The following is a 26666-nucleotide window of genomic DNA, read 5'->3' as shown; positions in this document are numbered from 1 at the left end:
GAGCTATATAAATAAATACATAAATAATAAAGGGGGTCATTTTCAAAGGAGTTACGCATGTAAATGTGACATACTATCGTAGCAATTTTCAAAAGCTATTTACTCGAGTAAAGTGCACTTACTTGAGTAAATCCTATGGACAATTCAATGGCATATATTGTAGCAATTTTGAAAAGCCCACTTACTTGAGTAAAGTGTATTTACTCGAGCAAAAACCAGTTTTGCTCGAGTAAATGCTTTTTAAAATCTACCCCAAAGTGAGGAAATTTCCAACGCGAGCAACAGAAAGAGCAGCTACAGCCTGTCAGGGAGCATGCGCAAAATTAGTGCAGGACCGAAAGCAGCAGTTAGATTACAGCACATTCCGTACGAAGGTCTATTGCACTACTTCCCTTTCCTTGAAGTCAGCGAGAGCTAAATGTGGCAGTAAGAGAAAGGGCAGTGAAAACAATCCGTCGCAGAAAAAAAAAAAAACCCGCCAATAAATTTAAAAAGAAGCCCAATTTGGCGAGAAAACCGCCCACTTCGCAACACTGGCATGGCCCCCTGATTTCTTTCCAACTTCAGGCCCGCCTTTTCCGTTCTGGTTAAACCCGCGCTCCCGCCCACATCTGACCCGCTCGACTTAGAGTGCGTCTGACGCTGAGCGTGCTCCACGTTTCCTAGCAACCGGATAAACAGCAAGTGCTTTGCGGTTGGGCAGCCGGAGGCCGGTCTGTTCCTCTGCCAGGTGAGAAGCCGGCGCTGGGGCTACGGTGCTAGCACTTTTGGAACTGCACTTCTGCTTGTTTGTGTTAATTAGCTAAGAGCTTTAAAACATTTTATTTCATTAGCGTGACAGAGAAACAGGGGGAATAATACTGGGTAAAGCAGTTGCAAAGAAGGATCTCTGAATTTCTGAAGCACGAAAATGGAACAACAAAAAAAGTGAAACCTTTTTATTCAACTTACTTATACATTCCTTGAATAGTTTTTGCGAGAAACTGTACGGGATCTAGTCTAAACTTGCAGAAAATCCAGTGGGAGCATAAATGTAATAGTATATTTACCTTTCTACAGTACCTTGGATCCCGAAAAGAGCACATGTGGTGCTATCGGTTGTTTTGTGGCTGGTGCCATGAAACACGCTCTGCCCCCTTTAGTGGAGTCTCCTTCAGACCGATGCAATATCCGCGCGGGAAACGAGCGCCCTCTTTCCTAACGCGCCCATCCACCTATCCAGGGCTGTGAGCACCTGTATTAAATAGGAGGCCTAAGGGGAAATTGTGCGTCCCTAGCGCTTCCTCGGCATCGGGCGCGCAGGTTAGGAGATGAATGCTCAATTTTATGAGCCTCCGTTTTCCATGCACAGCCACAGGCTAGAAAAAATGGACCCTGGTAAACTGTGCATTCATTTTCCTAACCTGGCTGCCTGCAAGACATTTACAAACATTTTTTTCCCTGTACCTACCCTGATCAGTCCAAACTCCTGGGTTTTGCCTCCCCTCCAGCAGATGGAGAACGGACTCCGTCCTATACCAATGAGGTGCCACCTAGAGTCTGTTAGTATTTCTCTGTCTCCAGCTGATGGTAGAGGTACAACCCTTTAGTATGGTATATAGTGTTAGGTTTTAGTTTGGATTTTGGAATTTTTCCTGGCAGATCCCAGTTTAAAAAAAAAAAAAAGAAGGGATAGGTTTGAAAAGAACAGATCCCTTTTCAGCCTCGGGGGTTGCCAGGTCCTGGTGGGGCCATCCCTCCCTGGTAGTAGAGGCTCCGGAGCAGAGGGTTGAGGACCCTGTGGCTGCCCAAGGCTGAGGGTGATACCGGAGAGCCTGGTTCATTCACCTTCAGGAGGACCTTGCATAAAATTAAAAAAAAAGTTGGATGAAAGATGAAATTACTAAATTTTAAGCATCCCTCTTCCGGAAAATAATATTTAACTTAAAGTGGGTAGAGACAAATACTAAAGCAAAAAAAAATTAAAGTATTTAAAATGTTCATCTCAGCAAAATCACAAATTTAAGATACTGATGCCAAGTGGGGTTTTGTTTTTTTTTTTTTTTTGAAGCATAATTTAAGCATGAAGACTAGAATAGAACCTGAAATGGTTTTGCTTTTTATTTTTTTTTTAAGCCTTTAGAAAATGTATATTTTTCAATGACTAAGACTGGAATCTTCCCATTTAAAAGGGAAGCTGACTAAGGATGTCTTTCTGTTCCATATCACCCACATGAATAATCATACGACTGATAAGAACATAAGAACATGCCATACTGGGTCAGACCAAGGGTCCATCAAGCCCAGCATCCTGTTTCCAACAGTGGCCAATCCAGGCCATAAGAACCTGGCAAGTACCCAAAAACTAAGTCTATTCCATGTAACCATTGCTAATGGCAGTGGCTATTCTCTACGTGAACTTAATAGCAGGTAATGGACTTCTCCTCCAAGAACTTATCCAATCCTTTTTTAAACACAGCTATACTAACTGCACGAACCACATTCTCTGGCAACAAATTCCAGAGTTTAATTGTGCGTTGAGTAAAAAAGAACTTTCTCCGATTAGTTTTAAATGTGCCCCATGCTAACTTCATGGAGTGCCCCCTAGTCTTTCTACTATCCGAAAGAGTAAATAACCGATTCACATCTACCCTTTCTTGACCTCTCATGATTTTAAACACCTCTATCATATCCCCCCTCAGTCGTCTCTTCTCCAAGCTGAAAAGTCCTAACCTCTTTAGTCTTTCCTCATAGGGGAGTTGTTCCATTCCCCTTATCATTTTGGTAGCCCTTCTCTGTACCTTCTCCATCGCAATTATATCTTTTTTGAGATGCGGCGACCAGAATTGTACACAGTATTCAAGGTGCGGTCTCACCATGGAGCGATACAGAGGCATTATGACATTTTCCGTTTTATTCATCATTCCTTTTCTAATAATTCCCAACATTCTGTTTGCTTTTTTGACTGCCGCAGCACACTGCACCGTCGATTTCAATGTGTTATCCACTATGACACCTAGATCTCTTTCTTGGGTTGTAGCACCTAATATGGAACCCAACATTGTGTAATTATAGCATGGGTTATTTTTCCCTATATGCATCACCTTGCACTTATCCACATTAAATTTCATCTGCCATTTGGATGCCCAATTTTCCAGTCTCACAAGGTCTTCCTGCAATTTATCACAATCTGCTTGTGATTTAACTACTCTGAACAATTTTGTGTCATCTGCAAATTTGATTATCTCACTCGTCGTATTTCTTTCCAGATCATTTATAAATATATTGAACACTAAGGGTCCCAATACAGATCCCTGAGGCACTCCACTGTCCACTCCCTTCCACTGAGAAAATTGCCCATTCAATCCTACTCTCTGTTTCTTGTCTTTTAGCCAGTTTGCAATCCACGAAAGGACATCGCCACCTATCCCATGACTTTTTACTTTTCCAAGAAGCCTCTCATGAGGAACTTTGTCAAACGCCTTCTGAAAATCCAAGTATACTATATCTACCAGTTCACCTTTATCCACATGTTTATTAACTCCTTCAAAAAAGTGAAGCAGATTTGTGAGGCAAGACTTGCCCTGGGTAAAGCCATGCTGACTTTGTTCCATTAAACCATGTCTTTCTATATGTTCTGTGATTTTGATGTTTAGAACACTTTCCACTATTTTTCCTGGCACTGAAGTCAGGCTAACCGGTCTGTAGTTTCCCGGATCGCCCCTGGATCCCTTTTTAAATATTGGGGTTACATTTGCTATCCTCCAGTCTTCAGGTACAATGGATGATTTTAATGATAAGTTACAAATTTTTACTAATAGGTCTGAAATTTCATTTTTTAGTTCCTTCAGAACTCTGGGGTGTATACCATCCGGTCCAGGTGATTTACTACTCTTCAGTTTGTCAATCAGGCCTACCACATCTTCTAGGTTCAGCGTGATTTGATTCAGTCCATCTGAATCATTACCCATGAAAACCTTCTCCATTACGGGTACCTCCCCAACATCCTCTTCAGTAAACACCGAAGCAAAGAAATCATTTAATCTTTCCGCGATGGCCTTATCTTCTCTAAGTGCCCCTTTAACCCCTCGATCATCTAACGGTCCAACTGACTCCCTCACAGGCTTTCTGCTTCGGATATATTTAAAAAAGTTTTTACTGTGAGTTTTTGCCTCTACAGCCAACTTCTTTTCAAATTCTCTCTTAGCCTGTCTTATCAATGTCTTACATTTAACTTGCCAGTGTTTATGCTTTATCCTATTTTCTTCTGTTGGATCCTTCTTCCAATTTTTGAATGAAGATCTTTTGGCTAAAATAGCTTCTTTCACCTCCCCTTTTAACCATGCCGGTAATCGTTTTGCCTTCTTTCCACCTTTCTTAATGTGTGGAATACATCTGGACTGTGCTTCTAGAATGGTATTTTTTAACAATGATAGTTTGAAGAAAGACATTTGCTTTATTGCCTGGAAGTGTAAAACAAGAGAAGCTGTACTGTGTGGGTGGCTGTCCCTTGGGAGGACAGAACCTGAAGGAAGGGTGTCATTTCGTCTTTTGATAGGAATGTGGTTTTCTTATTTAATGGTTGGGAGCATCACTTTCACTTTTAATAAAAGTGAAAAATGCTGCAAGTCTGAAAGCAAGGTGCTTTCATGAGAGTGTAATATGTATGTGAGACAGGGAGGGTGCTTCTGTATGTGTGTGTGATGTATATGTGAGTCAGGGAGGGTGCTTCTGTATGTGTGTGGTGTATATGTGAGTCAGGGAGGGTGCTTCTGTGCGTCAATGTGTGTGTGCGAGAGAGATGGAGGATGTTTTTGGCTGGCTTGTGGCTGTGAGAGAGGGCATGTGTGTGATTGAGAGCTTGTGTGTAAGTAATATAGGGCATGTGTGTGATTGAAAGCCTGTGTGTAAGTAAGAGAGAGCGAGAGCATGTGTGATTGAGAGAGACTGGCCAGAGAGGTGACTGTGTATGTGTGAGAGAGGCTGATCAGGGAGGTGACTGGTGTGTGTTTGTGAGAGAGAGACTGGTTGAGGAGATGATTGGTGTGTGAGAGACAGAAACTGGTCCTGAGGGTGTGACTGGTGTGTGTGTGAGAGAGAGAGAAGAGACTGGTTGTGATCCCTAAGGAAGAGGTCTGTGAGGACAGCGTCAGCAGCTACTACTGCTTCTGGTATGGCCTGCAAGGGAAAGGAGTAGGAGAACTGCTGGAGAGGGTAAGTAAAGGTGGCTTTTTAAGTTCATTTTTCTTGATTGACTATCATTTTAATTATTGGGTAATATGTGATGTGTCTGCTGTTTGAAAAATTTTATTGGTGTTTGGTAAAGCTTTCAAAATTTGCATGAGTCTTTAATTATTGGATATTCTATTCATCAGCTGTTTTGAAATTATTTTATTTGTATGATTTTATAATTATGATTAATGATTTATATATCTTTATTTTATTGATTTGTTTCACGAGAAATGATGAAATTCTTGTTTTTCCATTGGTACACTGTATAGAGTCTGGCGTGATGCGTTTTACAGTTCAGTTTTTGTCTCCACATTTCTATTTATACTTTATGTGGCTTTATTCTGTATTTGGTGAGGGTTTGTGTTCTGCAAGCAAAGACTGAGATGAAGCATTCTTTTAGCATGTGGTTTCTCTGTAGGGATTTGTAGTAGCTTAGCCTGTTCTGTTTTCCTGATAGGAGGTGTATTGATATTTTAGATTCTGGTGTAATATTTTTGGTATTCTTTTTCATAGGTAGGGTTGTTATTCTTTGAGTGTTGGCAGATAGTATTGTGTTGCTACGGGAGGACCATGCCGAAATATATCATAATAGGTATGAGGCCATATGAATTCCAAGATGCAACGTTTTCTTGTTGGCATCACAACCGTACATGAAATTATCACAACAACTTATATATTAATTTTACCTTACAATGTCATTTTTCATGTAAAATATGTTAGAAATGCATAATTTAAAATTGTGTATGGGGAGGGGGGCGCCAGACTGTAAGGTTTACCTAGGGTGCCTAATACCCTTGCACCGGCCTTGTGTATAAGCGTTGGCAAGTTAAATGTAAGACATTGATAAGACAGGCTAAGAGAGAATTTGAAAAGAAGTTGGCCGAGGAGGCAAAAACTCACAGTAAAAACTTTTTAAAATATATCCGAGCATAAAGCCTGTGAGGGAGTCAGTTGGACCGTTAGATGATCGAGGGGTTAAAGGGGCACTTAAAGAAGATAAGGCCATCGCAGAAAGATTAAATGATTTCTTTGCTTCGGTGTTTACTAAGAACAAAAGAAATTGCCATGCTGGGTCAGACCAAGGGTCCATGAAGCCCAGCATCCTGTTTCCAACAGAGGCCAAACCAGGCCACAAGAAGCTGGCAATTATCCAAACAATAAGATCCCATGCTACTGATGTAATTAATAGCAGTGGCTATTCCCTAAGTAAACTTGATTAATAGCCGTTAATGGACTTCTCCTCCAAGAACTTATCCAAATCTTAAATGTGCTACTTGCTAACTTCATGGAATGCCCCCTAGTCCTTCTATTATTCGAAAGTGTAAATAACCGAGTCACATCTACTCGTTCAAGACCTTTCATGATCTTAAAGACCTCTATCATATCCTCCCTCAGCCGTCTCTTCTCCAAGCTGAACAGCCCTAACCTCTTCAGCCTTTCCTTGTAGGGGAGCTGTTCCATCCCCTATATCATTTTGGTTGCCCTTCTCTGTACCTTCTCCATCGCAACTATATCTTTTTTGAGATGCGGTGACCAGAATTATACATGGTATTCAAGGTGTGGTCTCACCATGGAGCGATATAGAGGCATTATGACATTTTCCGTTTTATTAACCATTCCCTTCCTAATAATTCTGTTTGCTTTTTTGACTGCTGCAGCACACTGAGCTGACGATTTTAAAGTATTATCCACTATGATGCCTAGATCTTTTTCCTGGGTGGTAGCTCCTAATATAGAACCTAACATCGTGTAAATACTGCAAAAGTTATTTTTCCTTATATGCAACACCTTGCACTTGTCCACATTAAAAACTTGGAAGAAGGATCCATCTGAAGATCCCATGCTACTGATGCAATTAATAGCAGTAGCTATTCCCTATGTAAACTTGATTAATAGCCATTAATGGACTTCTCCTCCAAGAACCCATCCAAACCTTTTTTGAATCCAGCTACACTAACTGCACTAACCACATCCTCTTGCAACAAATTTCAGAGCTTCACTGTGCGTTGAGTGAAAAAGAATTTTCTCTCATTAGTCTTAAATGTGCTACTTGCTAACTTCATGGAATGCCCCCTAGTCCTTCTATTATTCGAAAGTGTAAATAACCGAGTCACATCTACTCGTTCAAGACTTCTCATGATCTTAAAGACCTCTATCATATCCCCCCTCAGCCTTCTCTTCTCCAAGCTGAACAGCCCTAACCTCTTCAGTCTTTCCTCATAGGGGAGCTGTTCCATCCCTTTTATCATTTTGGTTGCCCTTCTCTGTACCTTCTCCATCGCAACTATATCTTTTTTGAGATGTGGCGACCAGAATTGTACACAGTATTCAAGATGCGGTCTCACCATGGAGCGATATAGAGGCATTATGACATTTTCCGTTTTATTAACCATTCCCTTCCTAATAATTCCTAACATTCTGTTTGCTTTTTTTTTTACTGCTGCAGCACACTGAGCTGACGATTTTAAAGTATTATCCACTATGATGCCTAGATCTTTTTCCTGGGTGGTAGCTCCTAATATGGAACCTAACATCGTGTAACTACAGCAAGGGTTATTTTTCCCTATATGGAACACCTTGCACTTGTCCACATTAAATTTCATTTGCCATTTGGATGCCCAATCTTCCAGTCTTGCAAGGTCCTCCTGTAATGTATCACAGTCCGCTTGTGATTTAACTACTCTAAATAATTTTGTATCATCCCCAAATTTGATAACCTCACTCGTCGTATTCCTTTCCAGATCATTTTTATATATATTGAAAAGCACTGGTCCAAGTACAGATCCTTGAGGCACTCCACTGTTTACCCTTTTCCACTGAGAAAATTGACCATTTAATTCTACTCTCTGTTTCCTGTCTTTTAACCAGTTTGTAATCCATGAAAGGACATTGCCTCCTATCGCATGTTTTTTTAGTTTTCGTAGAAGCCTCTCATGAGGGACTTTTTCAAACGCCTTCTGAAAATCCAAATACACAACATCTACCGGTTCACCTTTATTCACATGTTTTTTAACCCCTTCAAAAAAATGAAGCAGATTTGTTAGGCAAGACTTCCCTTGGGTAAGTCCATGTTGACTGTGTTCCATTAAACTATGTCTTTCTATATGCTCTACGATTTTGATCTTGAGAATAGTTTCCACTATTTTTCCCAGCACTGAAGTCAGGCTCACTGGTCTATAGTTATCGGATCACCCCTGGAGCCTTTTTTAAATATTGGGGTTACATTGGCCAGCCTACAGTCTTCAGGTACAATGGATGATTTTAATGTTAGGTTACAAATTTTAACTAATAGATCAGAAATTTCATTTTTTAGTTCCTTCAGTACCCTAGGATGCATACCTTCCGGTCCAGGTGATTTGCTACTCTTTATTTTGTCAAATTGGCCTACTACATCTTCATGTTCACAGTGATTTCGTTCAGTTCATCTGACTCATCACCCCTGAAAACCATCTCCGGAACTGGTATCTCCCCAACATCTTCATTAGTAAACACGGAAGCAAAGAATTCATTTAGTCTTTCTGCAATGGCCTTATCTTCCCTAAGAGCCCCTTTAACCCCTTGATCATCTAATGGTCCAACTGACTCCCTCACAGATTTCTTGCTTCGGATATATTTAAAAAAGTTTTTATTATGAGTTTTTCCCTCTATGGCCAACTTCCTTTCAAATTCTCTCTTCGCCTGTCTTATCAATGTTTTACTCTTAACTTGACAATGCTTATGTTTTATCCTATTTTCTTCAGATGGATCCTTCTTCTTCCAATTTTTGAAGGATTTTTTTTGGCTAAAATAGCCTCTTTCACCTCACCTTTTAACCGTGATGGTAATCATTTTGCCTTCTTTCCACCTTTCTTAATGTGTGGAATACATATGGACTGCACCTCTAGGATTGTATTTTTAAACAATGTCCAAGCCTGTTGAACACTTTTAACCTTTGCAGCTGCACCTTTCAGTTTTTTTCTATTTTCCTCATTTTATCAAAGTTTCCCTTTTGAAAGTTTAGTGTTAGAGCTGCAGCTTTACTTATTGTCCCCCTTCCAGTTATTAGTTCGTTTATTTATTTAAAGATTTTTTTTAAATACCGCGGCACGTGTGGCACATCACCTCGGGCATCAATTTAATTGAGTTACAAGCTTTTCATTCCCGTGTGGTTTCTCCCATTATTACTGCACTGCCAAATTGGTTTGCTTCCCTGATTTTTCTTAGTATTTCGTCATCTGTCTGACCATTTTGTCCAAGTGGACGGTAGTATACTCCTATCACTATACTCTTACCCTACACACATGGGATTTCTACCCATATAGATTCTACTGAGCTTTTAGTCTTTTGTATGATCTTTATCCTGTTGGACTCTATACCCTCCCGAACATAAAGTGCCACACCCCCACCAAGTTGAGCCTCCCTAACATTGCGATATAATTTGTACCCTGTTATAGCACTGTCCCATTGGTTATCCTCCTTCCACCAAGTCTCTGTGATGCCAATTATGTCAATCTCATCATTTGCTGCTATACACTCTAACTCTCTCCCATCTTACTTCTTAGACTTCTGGCATTGGCATACAGACATTTCAAAGTGTGTTTTTTGTTTGTTTCAACAACCTGCTTTTCAGTTGTTTGGGATAATTTGGAAATCATTAGCTTTGGTGATTTTTTACATATAGGCATATGGAATATGTTTGCTTTAAATGGAACCTCTCTGTTGGGATGCCCTAACTCTCCTGTTTCATTAGTATCCTTCAAGGATACATTTCTCCGAACCATGCACTGCTGAGTGACTGAGTATGTTGGGGAGATACCGTTCCAGAGAATGTTTTTATGGATAATGATTCAGATGCACTGAACCAAATCATGGTGAACCTAGAAGATGTGGTAGGCCTGATTGAAAAACTGAAGAGTAGTAAATCACCTGGACCAGATTGTATACACCCCAGGGTTCTGAAAGAACTAAAAAATGAAATTTCAGACCTATTAGTAAAATCATCCATTGTTCCTGAAGACTGGAGGATAGCTAATGTAACCTCAAAATTTAAAAAGGGCTCGAGGGGCGATCCGGGAAACTACAGACCGGTTAGCCTGACTTCAGTGCCAGGAAAAATAGTGGAAAGTATTCTAAACATCAAAATCACAGAACATATAGAAAGACATGGTTTAATGGAACAAAGTCAGCAAGGCTTTACCCAAGGCAAGTCTTACCTCACAAATCTGCTTCACTTTTTTGAAGGAGTTAATAAACATTGGATAAAGGTGAACCGGTAGATGTAGTGTACTTGGATTTTCAGAAGGCGTTTGATAAAGTTCCTCATGAGAGGCTTCTAGGAAAAGTAAAAAGTCCTGGTATAGGTGGCGATGTCCTTTCGTGAATTACAAACTGTCTAAAAGACAGGAAACAGAGAGTAGGATTCAATGGACAATTTTCTCAGTGGAAGGGAGTGGGCAGTGGAGTGCCTTAGGGATCTGTATTGGGACCCTTACTTTTCAATATATTCATAAATGATCTGGAAAGAAATACGGCGAGTGAGGTAATCAAATTTGCAGATGATACAAACTTGTTCAGAGTAGTTAAATCATAAGAACATAAGAATATGCCGTACTGGGTCAGACCAAGGGTCCATCAAGCCCAGCATCCTGTTTCCAACGGTGGCCAATCACAAGAACATAAGCAGATTGTGATAAATTGCAGGAAGACCTTGTAAGACTGGAAAATTGGGCATCGAAATGGCAGATGAAATTTAATGTGGATAAGTGCAAGGTGATGCACATAGGGAAAAATAACCCATGCTATAGTTACACAATGTTGGGTTCCATATTAGGTGCTACCACCCAAGAAAGAGATCTAGGCGTCATAGTGGATAACACATTGAAATCGTCGGTTCGGTGTGCTGCGGCAGTCAAAAAGCAAACAGAATGTTGGGAATTATTAGGAAGGGAATGGTGAATAAAACGGAAAATGTCATAATGCCTCTGTATCACTCCATGTTGAGACCCCACCTTGAATACCGTGTACAATTCTGGTCGCCGCTTCTCAAAAAATATATAATTGCAATGGAGAAGGTACAGAGAAGGGCTACCAAAATGATAAGAGGAATGGAACAGCTCCCCTATGAGGAAAGACTAAAGAGGTTAGGGCTTTTCAGCTTGGAGAAGAGATGGCTGAGGGTGGATATGATAGAGGTGTTTAAAATCATGAGAGGTCTAGAACGGGTAGATGTTAATCGGTTATTTAGTCTTTCAGATAATAGAAGGACTAGGGGGCACTCAATGAAGTTAGCATGTGGCACGTTTAAAACTAATCGGAGAAAGTTCTTCTTCACTCAACTCACAATTAAACTCTGGAATTTGGTGCCAGAGGATGTGGTTAGTGCAATTAGTATAGCTGTGTTTAAAAAAGGATTGGATAAGTTCTTGGAGGAGAAGTCCATTACCTGCTATTAATTAAGTTGACTTAGAAAATAGGCACTGCTATTACTAGCAACGGTAACATGGAATAGACTTAGTTTTCGAGTACTTGCCAGGTTCTTATGGCCTGGATTGGCCACTGTTGGAAACAGGATGCTGGGCTTGATGGACCCTTGGTCTGACCCAGTATGGCATGTTCTTTTGTTCTTATGTCTTGATGACCGGGCTCCAGACCCCGGATCTTTTGGGGCCAGTGTTCTCCGAGAGGGACTCTCTCAGTCCCACCCTGGTCAGGGAAACTTTGGTACATCCCAGGAGTCTGGACTGATTCGGGTACGTACAGGGAAAGAAAAATTGGTTCTTACCTGCTGATTTTTGTTCTTGTAGTACCACGGATCAGTCCAGAGTCCCGCCCATGGGAAAACAGAGAGTCCGCTCGGCCGGTAGTTAGCAATATTTCTGCAAGTTTACCAAATGCCCCTCCTTTTCAGGGTAAGAGTATGGGCATCAATTTAATTGAGTTACAAGCTTTTCATTCCCTCTGCTCTTCGGGGGGAGGTTGTTCTATTTAGATGTTTTGCTTGAATTTTCTACTTAGGTACAGTGTAATACAGACAGACTCTAGGTGGCACCTCAGGGGTATAGGACGGAGTCCATGAAAACTTCTCTGTCTCCATCTGCTAGAGTGGAGGCAAAACCCAGGAGTCTGATCCTTGGTACTACTTTTGGGGCTCCTCAAATCTTATCGCCAGCTCCAGGGCTGGCGTTAATGTTTGAGGGTAAAAATATGTGCATCTGGCGCATACTTATTTTTTACATAAGGGTGTACTAGCTAATAGCCTCATCAACATGGCATTTATATGTGATGAGCTCTATTAGCTACACACTGGTTTGGACATGCTAATCCCCTTAAAAGCAAATTTTAAAAGCCCTGCATGCATGAAACCTGGAGATTCACGTGTGGATCTTCAGAGGACCGAAGCCACACGCATATCTCCCTGTTCGCGAAGAAACTTGGTTAGACGAAAAAGGGTCAGGGTCTGGGCGGGCCATGGGCAGGCTGAGAGAGTGCCATTAGGCTCTGCTGCTGCTCTAGACTGCAGGTAATTTCAAAAACAAAAAAAGCAAGGGTAGTCAGTGGGCTTTTAGAGGTCAGGGCAGACAGGGTAAAAGGGAGGCAGGATAGATAGGTAGTTTAGGAAGTTCCCTCCCAGTTTGCTCCTTTCCTGGAGTGGACTGGGAGGGAACTGGGTAAAAGACCTATTGCACTGCCGCGTGCATCTACTAAATTTCTCCCACGTACACGTGCAATTCGGCACTCACGTGCATCGATATAAAAATCGTGTGCGCAGGTAGAGGATTTTATAACATGTGCGCGCATGTTATAAAATCGCCGTGTCCATGTGCGTGCACCAGCAACCGCACGCACAAGGACGCCTGCGCGCGGGTTGAAAGTTTTCGTCCCTTTGCATAAAGATTTATGGATGTGCGTCTAAAACATGTGCCCTACTGCGGGTTAACCTGTGCGCTAGCCTGAGCGCAGGGTATTGCATTGGCCTGTCAGTATTCCACAAGTGTTTGTGGCAAAGGATTTGAATATATTTCTAGGTATGCTCTTGCTTTATTGATCATTCCTGTAACCACTAAATTCAAACGTCTTTGTTATTAATCAGAAGTGCATTATTTCCCAGCGTGTAGCAGATGGACTCAGGATCAATGGGTATAGTGTACTCCTGATAGCAGTTGGAGACGGATCGGATTTCAATCTGACGTCAGCCCTAATACGTATACCCCTGCAGGAAGTGCAGCTCTTCAGTATTTTCCATCTCCATAGCAGTTATGGACTCTATGCATGCTAGCACAGCGTTAGAGTAAATTTTACCAAAGAAATCCAAATTAAGAAGAAATCTTACCTCTACAGACGAGCCCCGCTCTCCTGCACTGACACCTGTTGGGTCCCTCCCCCAGTCGAGATTTCCGAGGTGATTTCCGCAATCCCTCTGAGGTAAGCCTCGGGCCGGCGGCCGACCCTTGGCGGGGACCTAGCCCCCGTCATCGGGTGAGGCTGAGAGGCAGCGGGTGCAATCTCCAGCGCGGCGGTGAAGGTATTTTCCCTCTTCCCCCGCAGCCGGAGACCGCCTGGAATGAAACCGGGAAGCGCCGAGACAAGGTAAGGTAGAAATCTATTTAAAAGTCTCCGGTCTCCGAAGCTCGAGGAGACGCACAGGTCGCCAGCCGGGACCAGTGCCACTGGGTTGATCTGCCCTAGCAGGGCTAGACCCCGGTTAGATCTGGGGGTCCTCCCACGTGGAGACCCTCCGAGGTGGTCGCCATATTGTCCGCGTGGTCGCCTTCATCATTTTGACCCTGTCCGCCATCTCGATCCGTGCGCACAGAGGCGATCCGTGCGCACAAATACCTTGTGTGCACAATGTCGAGCGCACAAGTACCAGGCGCACAAGCGAAGCGCATAGCCACGCGCTCACTGTGCCGGGTGCATAATTTCGACCTGTGCGCACAACAGCGCGCACATCGCTCTGCACGTGCGCTCCAAACCTACGTGCGCAACTTCGACACAATGCCACATTAGAGCTGCACAGCATGAGGAGGCCACGGCCCTGTGTATATAGTGCAAAGAGGCCCTAGGGGACCCAACTCATGGCCCTCCCCAGCCGGTACCGGACCCCAGCCTCTCGAGCGGTACGCCGGACCTAGCATTGCACAATGGGACCCCCCCTTCAAATAGGGCTCCCCAGGGACCCGGCGCCCCCTAGTCTAGACCCAGCTTCTATCTCCTGGGTGGAATTCTTCAAAGGTCTGCATACCTTCGTCCACATGCAACCAGGGCCTCCTACAATGCGGTCACAGGCCCCACCAGAGGACCTCAACATGCCAGGACCCTCTATGCTCAGGGAAGGGATCCCATCACCCAGAAGCCCCACCTTCGGGGATACAGACATCTCAGATGAGGAGTCAGAACCCCTGGAGGAAGGGGAACTCCCTCCAGGGATAGACCCCCCCATCAAACCATGAGACGCTTCTTCACCAAGGACGAGCTTCCAGACCTGGTCACACACAGCTTAAAAGAGCTCGCCATCCCAGGCACAAGTGCCTCGGGAGAACCTAAGATGAACCCACTTTTGGAGGGACTTCGTCAGACCTCTCGCCATTTCCCACTATTACAAGCCGTCCAGCAAATAATTGACCTGGAATGGGATGCCCCAGAAACCACGCTCAAAGGGGGCCGGGCTCTGGCAGCCATGTATCCTCTGGACCCTACCGCCAAAGATCTCTTGGCATGTCCGAAAGTGGATGCCATGGTCTGCGCGGTCTCGAAGCGCACTACTATCCCGGTGGAGCTCCTCCAGCAGCACTCAAGGATGCTCGACAGACATCTGGAATCTATCCTCAAACAGTTCTTTGACATCTCTGCTATGTCTTTACAGATCGCAGCTTGCTGTGCCGTGGTGACACGTGCCTGCTTAGCACAGACCAGGAACAACACTCCTGGGGAAGCCCTGGAACCAGCTGTATCATTCCTCGCAGACGCCGCTTCGGATCTGGAACGCACAGCAGCTAGAGGAGTCTCATCCGCTGTGGTAGCCAGAAGACAAATCTGGCTCCGAAACTGGTCAGCCGACGCATCCTCCAAGACGAGACTCACAAGGATGCCTTTCAAGGGAACACTCCTGTTCAGAAGTGAACTAGAGAAACTAGCCAACAAGTGGGGCAAGTTCCCACTGCCATGGCTACCGGAGGACAGGGATAAGAGAAACCAGCGATCCTTCCCCCAGACCTCCAGGGGCAGAGGATCACAGAGCTTTAACCCATATAGAAGCTCATATCAAGCGGCCCGCCCCGCAGGCCGGAGCCAGTCCTTTCAGAACAAGCACAATAAAAGGGGAGCCAGCTCGGGCCCAGGCCTCAGCCGCACCCCACAATGAAGATCAACCGACCCATCCAAAGGAAGAAGCCATAGGGGGAAGACTGGCCCTATTCTACCAAAGATGCATCGAGATAACTTCGGACAAGTGGGTCCTATCCATCATTCGAGAGGGATATTACCTGGATTTCCACCACTTTCCTCCGGACAAGTTTGTGGAATCTCCCTGCCACGACCCTTCCAAGAGAATGGTAGTGGAAACTACACTGACCAGATTACTAGCCTTAGAGGCTATAACACCGGTGCCTCCACAACAAATAAATGCTGGCCATTATTTCATCTATTTTATCGTTCCCAAGAAGGAAGGAATGTTCAGACCTATCCTGGACCTCATGGCGGTCAACCGTCACCTGAAGATTCCTCGCTTCCGCATGGAAACCCTATGCTTGGTAATAAGGGCGATACAACCGGGAGAGTTACTTACCTCCCTGGATCTGTTGGAAGCCTACCTACACATTCTGATCCATCAAGAGCATCAGCGTTTTCTACGCTTCTTGATCCTGGACTGTCACTACCAGTTCCGGGCACTACCTTTCGGGTTAGCCACTGCACCCCGGACGTTCACCAAGATCATAGTGGTGGTGGCAGCAACACCGAGGAAGGGAGGAATCCGCGTGCATCCTTATCTAGACGATTGGCTGATCAGAGCGAAATCCCAAGAGGAAAGCCACCAGGCAACCAACAGAGTCAAAACTCTACTGGAGAGCCTCGGGTGGGTGGTCAACACAAACAAGAGCTGCCCACAACCTTCCCAATCTCTAGAATACTTGGGAGTCTGGTTCGACACCAAACAAGACAAGGTCATCCTGACACCGACAAGGAGATAAAAACTGATGACTCAGTTACGAACCCTGTTGAGCGAACTTCGCCCCACAGCATGGGATTACCTACAAGTTCTCGGCCTCATGGTGTCCACACTGGAAGTAGTCCCATGGGCACGGGCTCACATGAGACCCCTACAACGCTCACTACTATCACGATGGAATCCACTGTCCCAGAAGTACACCATACGGCCTCAGCTCCCGGACAGAGTTCGGGCCCAACTACGATGGTGGCTACAAGAAGCCCATCTGAGCCAGGGAACGAGACTATCCTCCCCAACCTGAAGCCTACTCACCACGGATGCTAGCCTACGAGGATGGGGAGCACACTGCCAGGAGCTAACCGTCCAAGGGCAATGGAACAAAGCAGAGTCGGGATGGAATATCAATCGCCTAGAAGCCCGGGCAGTCAGACCAGCCTACCTAAGGTTCGGTCACAGACTCCGAGGTAAAGCGGTCAGAGTAATGTTGGACAATGCCACAACAGTGGCTTACATCAACTGTCAGGGAGGAACCAGAAGCCAACAGGTGTCTCTGGAAATAGACCCCCTAATGTCGGGATCTCTCTTCAAGAGATCTTGGCCGTCCACATTGCCGGGAAAGACAATGTCGCAGCAGACTACCTCAGTAGAGAAAATCTAGATCCAGGAGAATGGAAACTGTCAATCACAGCATTCCAATTGATAGTAAACTGTTGGGGAATACCAAACATGGACCTCCTGGCAAACGGGTCCATCGCCCAGGTACCCAGTGTTATTATTTGTGATAGTTGTGGGTGGATCCTTGGTGACGGCTGATCGGGTGGATCCTTGGTGACGGCTGATCAGCTGGTGACGGCTGATCTCACCCTCGGGGGAAGATCCCGAGAGGGACCACCGGTCAGGCTCAGAGTTGGGAGACAGACACACACTTAGGGGCGGATTTTAAGAGCCCTGCTTGCCGGTGCGCCTATGTTCAATAGGCCTACCGGCGCGCGCAGAGCCCCGGGACTCGCGTAAGTCCCGGGGTTTTCCGAGGGGGGCGTGTCGGGGGCGGGCCCGATCCGCACGGCGTTTTCGGGGTGGGACGTAGCGTTTCGGGGGCGGGTCCGGGGGCGTGGTTACGGCCCGGGGCGGCCCGGCGGCGTGGCCGTGCCCTCCGGACCCGCCCCCAGGTCGCGTCCCAGCGTGCTAGCGTCCCGCTGGCGCGCGGGGATTTACTTCTCCCTCCGGGAGCCGTAAATCCCCCGACAAAGGTAAGGGGGGGGTTTAGACAGGGCCGGGGGGGGGGGGTGGGTTAGGTAGGGGAAGGGAGGGGAAGGTGAGGGGAGGGCAAAAGAAAGTTCCCTCCGAGGCCACTCCGATTTCGGAGCGGCCTCGGAGGGAACGGAGGTAGGCTGCGCGGCTCGGCGCGCGCCGGCTATACGGAATCGGTAGCCTTGCGCGCGCCGATCCAGGATTTTAGCGGCTACGCGCGTATCTACTAAATCCCGCGTACTTTTGTTTGCGCCTGGAGCGCCAACAAAAGTATACGAACGCGCCGTTTTTGTAAATCTACCCCTCAGTTCTTTTATTAAACAGTTTTTGAGAACCACCAGAGGTGGCAGTAATGAGCTAGAATAGCCTGGCTGGGCTGTAGTCCCTCAGGCACTGGAACAGCGATCCCAGGAAGGCTGAGCTGTAGAGAAACTGAGATAGTGAGTAGGCAGAGTATGCAGAGTTCAGGAACAGAACCTTGATGGTAATATTCACACTGTAGTCTCTTAGATCAGCCCAGGAGCTGGAATGAAGTAGGCCCTCGAGGAGCAAGTACCTGGTTCCAAGGAAAGCTCTGAGAGAGAGATGGTAACTCACTGATGTTGTAGGCAGTGGTGACTTCCTGGCAGAAGTTATATTCAGTAGCAGGTCTGGGAACATGGGCCCTTGAGGAGCGAGTACCGGTTCCAGACTGCGACCTGAAAAGTAAAAGAGAGAGCGAGGCCCCCGAGGAGCGGGTACCCCTGGTAAAGTCCGAGGAGGCAGAGTAGCAAGGTATGCGGAGAGCGAATCCCATCCGCAGTGATCCCTGGAGGCAGCTAGGTAGGAAACCCTTTGCTAACTTGATTAGTTAGCGAAATGAAAGACCTTTAAATATCCGAAGATGATGACGTCATCTCAGGGGGACGCCCCTGAGGTTCGCGCCACAGTCGGTACTTGAGTCGGAGCCACACCACGCGCGCACCCTTAGGCCTCAGGAGAACATGGCGGAAGGCAGTGTCTAGCAGGTCTGGGAATGCTGGAGGAGGTCGGCAAAATGACGCCGCGGCAGCCAAACATCCATCAACCAAAGAGGGAGTCGCCAAAGAGGTAAGGTGGGCGGAGTGGAGACATCGGGCAGCGAAGGTTGCAACAGTACCCCTCTTCAAAGGGCGATCTCCTCTTTGGGTATCAGGCTTGGGTTTTGAAGGATGCGCAATGTGGAACTGATGAAGCATCTCTTTGTCCAGGATATTGGTCTGAGGCTCCCAAGAGTTTTCTTTGGGGCCGAAACCTTCCCATGATAGAAGGTATTTAAAAGTATTGCCTCTTTTCCGAACATCCAGAATCTCTTCGACTTTGTACTCTAAGTCGTCTCCTGCATTGATGACAGGTGGGTCATGAGATTTGGAAGTAAATTCGCTGAGTATGAGCGGTTTCTGAAGTGAAACGTGGAAAGCATTATGGATGTTGAGACCAGGTGGTAGTTTCAGACGGTAGGTGACTTTGCCAATAAGTTGAAGGACTGGGAATGGTCTCACGTAGCGAGGAGCAAACCGAGAGGAGGGTAGTTTAAATCTGAGGTGCTTGGTTGACAACCAGACCTTGTCTCCTAGCTTGAATACTGGAGCTTGCGAATGGTGCGCATTGTAGTACTTCTTAGCACGGTCACTCACTTTGATTAGCATGTCCTTTGTCTGAACCCACAAATTATGGATATCATCAGCAGTGGATTGAGCTGCGGGGGATGTCACTGAGAGCTTCAGTGAAAGTGGCGGTGTTGGGGAACGTCCATAGACCACTTCAAAAGGTGACAATCCAGTAGATGTTGCTAGATGAGAGATGATGGCGAATTCAGCCCATGGAAGCAATTCAGCCCAGTTATTCTGTCGGGACGTGACATAAGTTCGAATAAACTGCTTCATTGTTCGATTCATCTGTTCTGTCTGGCCATTCGACTGCGGATGGTAGGCTGAGGTGTAGTCTAGAGAGATGTCAAACAATTTGCACAAGGTCCTCCAGAATCGTGCCGTGAATTGGGACCCACGGTCGGATACGATGTGAGAAGGTAGTCCGTGGAGGCAGAATATGTGCTTTATGAAGAGCTTTGCAAGATCCAAGGCTGAAGGTCTGCCAGGGAGCGCCATGAAGTGTGCGATCTTGCTACATCGATCCACTGTCACCCAGATGGTATTCATTCCTCCGGAAGTAGGTAAATCGACTACAAGTCAGTAGCAATGTGCGATCAGGGTCATTCCGGAATTGGCAGTGGTTGCATCTGACCCCATGGTTGTCCAGAAGCGGGTTTGTTCTTAGCACAATTGGTGCAGGATGCCATGTAGGAATAGGTATCCTTTTTGATGGTAGGCCACCAATACAGCTTCTGTAACTTGAGCAGGGTATGGTGTTGGCCAGGATGGCCAGCCAGCTTGGATTCGTGCGCCCAGAAGAGCACTTTCTTTCTGAGTCTTTTTGGAACAATAGTTTTACCAGTGGGTACAGACTGAGTGGATGCCAAGAGGATCTTCTTCGGGTCAATTATGTGCTGTGGCTCATCAGACACATCCTCTGAATGAAAGGAGTGCGACATGTATAATTTTTGCTGGACTCAAAGCTTTAGGGCAACAAGAACATTTCAAATCAACAAGAGGTTTTCAAATTTAGTTTATTTGGCTTCTTAAAAGTCAAATGTTCCTGTGAGATGCAATATAACTGCCCTCTATCTGTAATAACTTGCATCTCAGTGAATCTCTGACCTGCCCTGACTTATATAATCAAAATACAACATTCCCGAAGCTTCCAGAATGAATGACGTAACTGGCCAAAGACAAAATACCGTATACTGTTGTCATGACAATCTATCATGTATAGGAAATGCTTGTGAGGACCTCCCTCAACTAAGAATTCTTCTAACCCTGTTCCTCCTCCCACTGTAAACAAGTTCCTGTATCATACTGGCTTTGATGCACTGTATTCTTCTTTTCTTCTGTTGTTCTTCTTTGTTTATGTAAATAAATTGCAGTCTGGGTTTTGAATAGAGCTAGACTTGGATTCCACTTCTTGGCACCAGGATTCATTCAAAACTATCACCTCACAAGATCTCCTTTTCACATTGGTTTCAGGTCATTGAAACCAGCATCTGCAAGATAAAAGCTTGCATCCAAGACTCAGTTTCTCTGCATTGTAAAGCAAATGTTGTCATTGATGCCTTCCTGGCCTGTAATTATAGGCTTTGCAGAGCTTACAAGTTTCCCAAATCCTCTGCATCCTTTGAATCTGTGATAGTCAGAAAGTCTCTCAAAGTTCATTCACCTCTGACAGGCCAGTACAGCAGAGGAGTCTGGGTATTCTTAATCAGACATATTCTTCATTTCCCTCTATGGGACACCTTTAATGGACAGGTGTCACATCAATCAGTCTTCGATATTGTGCCATGACAAAGGAACTTAAAAGTGTAACCTAACCCCTAACCTTGGTATTTATCAGGTGTAGTGCATAGGTGTATGTCCCTCTAGATTCCTAATTAATATGAATGATACTCCCACAAGCATTCACTAGTTAATCAAAAAATAACATCAAAACTAATTTTCACTAGGTAGCTATTAGCTCTATAATGGAGCTATACAGATACCTGCATTATAAAAAGGACCTACTTCATAATAACATGATCACATATGTTATCTTTCAGAATCAAGTAAGTACATAATAGTGGTATAACATGTAAAGATAAGTACACAGAGAGACTAGTATGACAGTACTGTGTTTCTCATATAATACTAGGTATACTGGGCAAATCTTTTCAATGAATACTGTTGTTGTGAACAACTACCCAGGATAATATTCATTAAAATGGCAACCAGGGATATAATCAATGCACCTTACCAGAAAAGTAAAGAAACCAATAACATAGAAGAAAACCAAGAATCTATAGAAAAACTCATACTGTGTTGTGCATACATGATGTAAAAGTGTTGCAAAGCATAAGACATATTCTAGTCATATGCTGTAGTGATGGAAGATCAAATACAAAAGCATATGCATGATAGGCAAAGGCATAGCAAAAGTCTGAAACATCATACTAATTCTGTAGGGTATTTATAGTACTATCCAGTATTATGACAATAAACTGTAGCAGTGAAAGCACTCACTGTATGGACTGTCCTAATTCACTTGTGGCAGTCATATGTCCAAGAGATAATACGGCTGTGTAGGGCAAGTATTAATTATTAAGGTAGATGATGGCTAGTAATACTGCTTCGTCTTCAGATACTTCTAGGGGAAATGGGGCTAATACCCTTCTCAAATGATGGTAAGTCTAAATATATTGGGGATAATCATAACAATAAATGAAAGCTAACTCTGTGAGAAAGTCTTTAACATATTATGTGAACTACTTTGCAGAATTGATAAACCATCAGTGTAAGATTTTACACAGGGAAGAGAAAGAATGTAATACAAATAAAAAACAGAACTAAGGAAAATTATATCTTCCCCTTTGGAATCCTAAATAGAAACCAACTAGCTTATAAGTCACCGATAGAGTTTATAGTGAAAGGGCCAAAATAAAAAGAAAAGAACAATGAGCAATTAATATACCGAAAGATATAGTAATAGAATGTTGCAGATCCCTATAGCAGAGCTCCTCATGTGTAAGGTCAGTATTTGTTTCAAGGAGAACAGTCTCATAATAAGCATCACAGGCTACACTAGTAAGAAATCTTTGTGAAAGAGAGTGAAACAGTCATTAGGTAAAATCTAGTAAATAGTGTCATAAGAAAAGATATTCAAAGAAGGGTTCAGTGAAAACATTAGAATAAAAAATAGAATATTGAAATATTAAAGATCAGCAAAGTGATTATCCTAAGTGCAAGCTGCAAAACAAAAGAATAGAAATAGCTTATAACTTAGGCTGGTGTGGAAGAGAAATATAAAGAGATCTCCCTCTTGAACCCTGAATTATCATATTTGAATCACAATGAAACACATCACCCTCTATGTGATCAAAGCAGCTTCCATAGATAAAGATAGAAAAACCTAGTACATACACATTTAACTGATTCAGCATATAAGTATTATAAAATCTAAGACTGGAAAATATTACTTAACTTGGAACATACAAACTAATAAAAACAGCATCACTTCAAATAATATTATTAACTTGAACACCTAAGTGCTGACAGAGAATGAAAGAACCTAAATTCTGCATAAAGTCATTCCCACAAAACATAGAAAAAAGCAAATATCAGGTATAAATTGTAAGCCTTGCAGTCCATATAATATGTAAGAAAGTCTGCGACCAAGAATTTCTGCATTCAGTGCGTATATAGTTCTTTTAGTAGGATTCAGTGATGATGTCAAGGCAGAATCTCTTAGCTCCTTAGATTAGATGCATGTGTATGAAGTCAAACCTAAATAAAAGTGCAACAAATCCGATTAAGTAGTAAGAAAATACTTTTATGTCACGTACTCCCTATATTTAATTTGCCAAATAATCCCCACATTATTTCAAAACATCATGCAATGGTCCAGACCACAAACATAAATACTCAGACTGTACATTAAAACATATATGTCACAACACTGACCACATAATACATGCATTCATTCATTCCTCCTTGTACACATGTAACATAGAACAAACAACATGACAAACTTTTGAGCTCAAAAAGAAAAACGTATTTTAAAATATAAAAGAATTGGATCGATCCACAAAAGAAAACAAAAACTCAGGATTAAAAATAGAATAGATCTATTAAAAATGAAAAAAGGAATCAAACTGGAATAAACTGATCTTCATCTTCCATAGAACAGAGACAGATGCGCTTTGTGCTTTGGTACCCTGGAAAGAAATCTAATATAAGACAGTTAATATGATTAAAATTAAATTTAAAAATGACATTACAGGTTCCTTAAAAGTCAAACTGCTATTATACCTTAATTCAGCAAAAAGCAGTCATAAAGCTACTTTCCTTTCTATGATGGTCCACCCCTAGGAGGCACTGTCCCCTGTGATAAGAGCTACTTCCTTTTACAAATCTAAAACCTTTTTGTTTTCCTATGCTTGTAAACTCCTAACTTGCCTTCTAAATGAAAAACTTAAAACAAACAACTTTGCACTTAATTAGAAGTCATTCTATTTCCATCCAATATGCATATGTTCCACAAAGTTCTTACTACCAAATCCTGTAAATACCCTAAATAAAAATACAAATCATTTCCAAAAGCACAGACATATCAGCTAGGAGTCTGGAAGTCTGCAAAATAAAAGGATGGCACATACTAATATGCATTAACCAAAAGTTTTTTTTTTGTTTTTTTTTTTTGTTTTTTTTTTTACTGGCACATAAATAGATAATAGGCATTGCTGCTTAACTCTCTGCTGTTCACCGTCTCACAATCTTACTCCTTTACATATCATCTAACCAGTCCACAATACAAACATGTAATACCTGAACTCCCATCAAAATAAACCACCTAATTCATTTCCTTTCTTCTAAAAGTTAGCAGCTACTGAGGTATAATCAAAACTGAGAAATATTTATCATCCTTACTGCTGCATGCCGTCCGTTTATTTCTGACCTGTGTTTAAGTTAAAATAAATCCTATCGTCACACAATTAAATGCAACTGAATTACATCTTTTCTCTACTTTTACCCAAAACATTCTAAATGTCTCAGCACACATCCTGTTGCATATTCCTAAATCTCTTCCCTCTTTAACATTACGTCATCTCTCATCCCTAATATTCACTTTCCCCATACTTTCAACACAAATTTCTGTTTTCACATTAAACAGATCAATCCATTAGTCCCTCTTCTATCACCTGTGCACTCAGTCCTATAACATACTTAAACCTCAAACCTCTCAGCAGAACTGTAAAATCCATTTTAAAAGTGACTCACTCCCAGGGTTTTTTTTTTTTTCCTTTCTTCTCAAACACATTCCTAAGGGGGGGTTCACCTCCTCTCCCGCCAAACAACTGTTACACTCAATGAATAGGTTTGTTAAGTGATAAAACACTTAAACAGATCATTTCATTAAAATGGAGTCGCTCTCTTGTAGTATATCTATAGATTGTTTTCCTTTCTATCTCTCTGCCTATACCCCTGACCAAAGAAAAAACAATACATCCCTCTCCAATGATACATCAAATCTAATTATGAATGGCTTTAAATAAACACAGGTTCATGCTTTCGTTCTTACCAAATGAAATAACACACCCTTCACAATAAACTCTCGTTAAGCACACAATTCTAAAAACTTAGATGCAAAATATGAGCATCTCTGCATTAATGGTGGGAATTAAAACCAAAAACTAAGAGGAACAGATAAGTAAAATATGTAAAACTACCTGGGCAAACTGGATGGACGACTTGTGCTCCTTCTGCCAGCATTGCTAAATCCTTGAAGCCAGCCAAGGCTGATGAAAAACAACATAGCACGGAAAGATTCCTTTCTCTGTTTAATGAACTGCAGCAATTAATTCAAATGTCCCTATATACCACACTGCCAGCAGTTCACTAAGGTCCAGATTTAAGTTCAACTACAATCACTAAACTTTTCTTATAAGGAACCATTTTACACAAAATCTTAACTTATATAAATAGATGCACACAGACAAAAATAGGCTTCCTTGTTAAAGCTAATCAAAGAAGGAAAAGAAAGAAATTAACCACATGTAACCTGCTGTAAAAGATTAAAGCCATTAGCACCTTCCTATAAGAACAATCACCAAACTTTGGGGAATATTCCACTAAACAAAAACTCCTTCTTATACTAATTATAACTTTCAACTTACCAATTGTAACTTATTCCCTCTTTCTCCTTCTGAATCTACACACTCACAACCAGCCGCTCCCCAGGTATAAAGTGAAAGTGAAACTACTGCCGAGCCCAAGCCATGCAGTCTGAGGACAAAAGACCCCAGACTGACTAGTGCTGAGTACCCCTCTGTTTTTTCAACTGTTCAATCTGATTTTAATTAAATCATCAACTCATGTCCTGTCTCCCTAACATATATTAAAGAACATTTTGCAAAACGTATTCTAAACCCGATGTAACACACAATCTATATACACTATACAACAAATAAAATAAAATAAAATAAAAACATTGATACTTACAGATTTTTCCTTTTTTTTTTTTTTTTTTCTTGTTACATACTCACAAAATGGATCCAACTTCATTCCACATCTGCTCTGAACTCATAATTCTCCGGGATAAGCCTCCAGTCTACCTGGGTAACTCAATCTTTGAATGACCAGCCAATTAACCATTCAAGAACCTAGTGCTAGGTTGTCCACCAACCATAACACTACAGCTTATTAATAATTAATAACAACAGCTATTAAAGTCCCATCTGGGGTGCCAAATGTATAATTTTTGCTGGACTCAAAGCTTTAGGGCAACAAGAACATTTCAAATCAACAAGAGGTTTTCAAATTTAGTTTATTTGGCTTCTTAAAAGTCAAATGTTCCTGTGAGATGCAATATAACTGCCCTCTATCTGTAATAACTTGCATCTCAGTGAATCTCTGACCTGCCCTGACTTATATAATCAAAATACAACATTCCCGAAGCTTCCAGAATGAATGACGTAACTGGCCAAAGACAAAATACCGTATACTGTTGTCATGACAATCTATCATGTATAGGAAATGCTTGTGAGGACCTCCCTCAACTAAGAATTCTTCTAACCCTGTTCCTCCTCCCACTGTAAACAAGTTCCTGTATCATACTGGCTTTGATGCACTGTATTCTTCTTTTCTTCTGTTGTTCTTCTTTGTTTATGTAAATAAATTGCAGTCTGGGTTTTGAATAGAGCTAGACTTGGATTCCACTTCTTGGCACCAGGATTCATTCAAAACTATCACCTCACAAGATCTCCTTTTCACATTGGTTTCAGGTCATTGAAACCAGCATCTGCAAGATAAAAGCTTGCATCCAAGACTCAGTTTCTCTGCATTGTAAAGCAAATGTTGTCATTGATGCCTTCCTGGCCTGTAATTATAGGCTTTGCAGAGCTTACAAGTTTCCCAAATCCTCTGCATCCTTTGAATCTGTGATAGTCAGAAAGTCTCTC

General features: G+C 43.0%; 1 protein-coding gene across 3 annotated transcripts in view; it reads left to right on the top strand.

The window, feature by feature from the left end:
• The first annotated feature begins 630 nt into the window (after window positions 1-630).
• ARMC3 (armadillo repeat containing 3) overlaps window positions 631-26666 on the top strand; it is a 641613-nt gene continuing 615577 nt past the window's right edge. For all 3 annotated transcript variants that reach the window (XM_029588706.1, XM_029588705.1, XM_029588707.1), the window contains exon 1: window positions 631-730. The gene's annotated coding sequence lies outside the window, so the exon portion shown is untranslated. The remainder of the gene's footprint in view (window positions 731-26666) is intronic.

The sequence above is a fragment of the Rhinatrema bivittatum genome, chromosome 2 (genome assembly GCF_901001135.1).
Source record: "Rhinatrema bivittatum chromosome 2, aRhiBiv1.1, whole genome shotgun sequence".
In the NCBI taxonomy this organism is placed as follows: Eukaryota; Metazoa; Chordata; class Amphibia; order Gymnophiona; family Rhinatrematidae; genus Rhinatrema; species Rhinatrema bivittatum.
The sequence above is the reverse complement of the archived record's forward strand: the minus strand, read 5'-3'. Positions and strand labels throughout refer to the sequence as shown.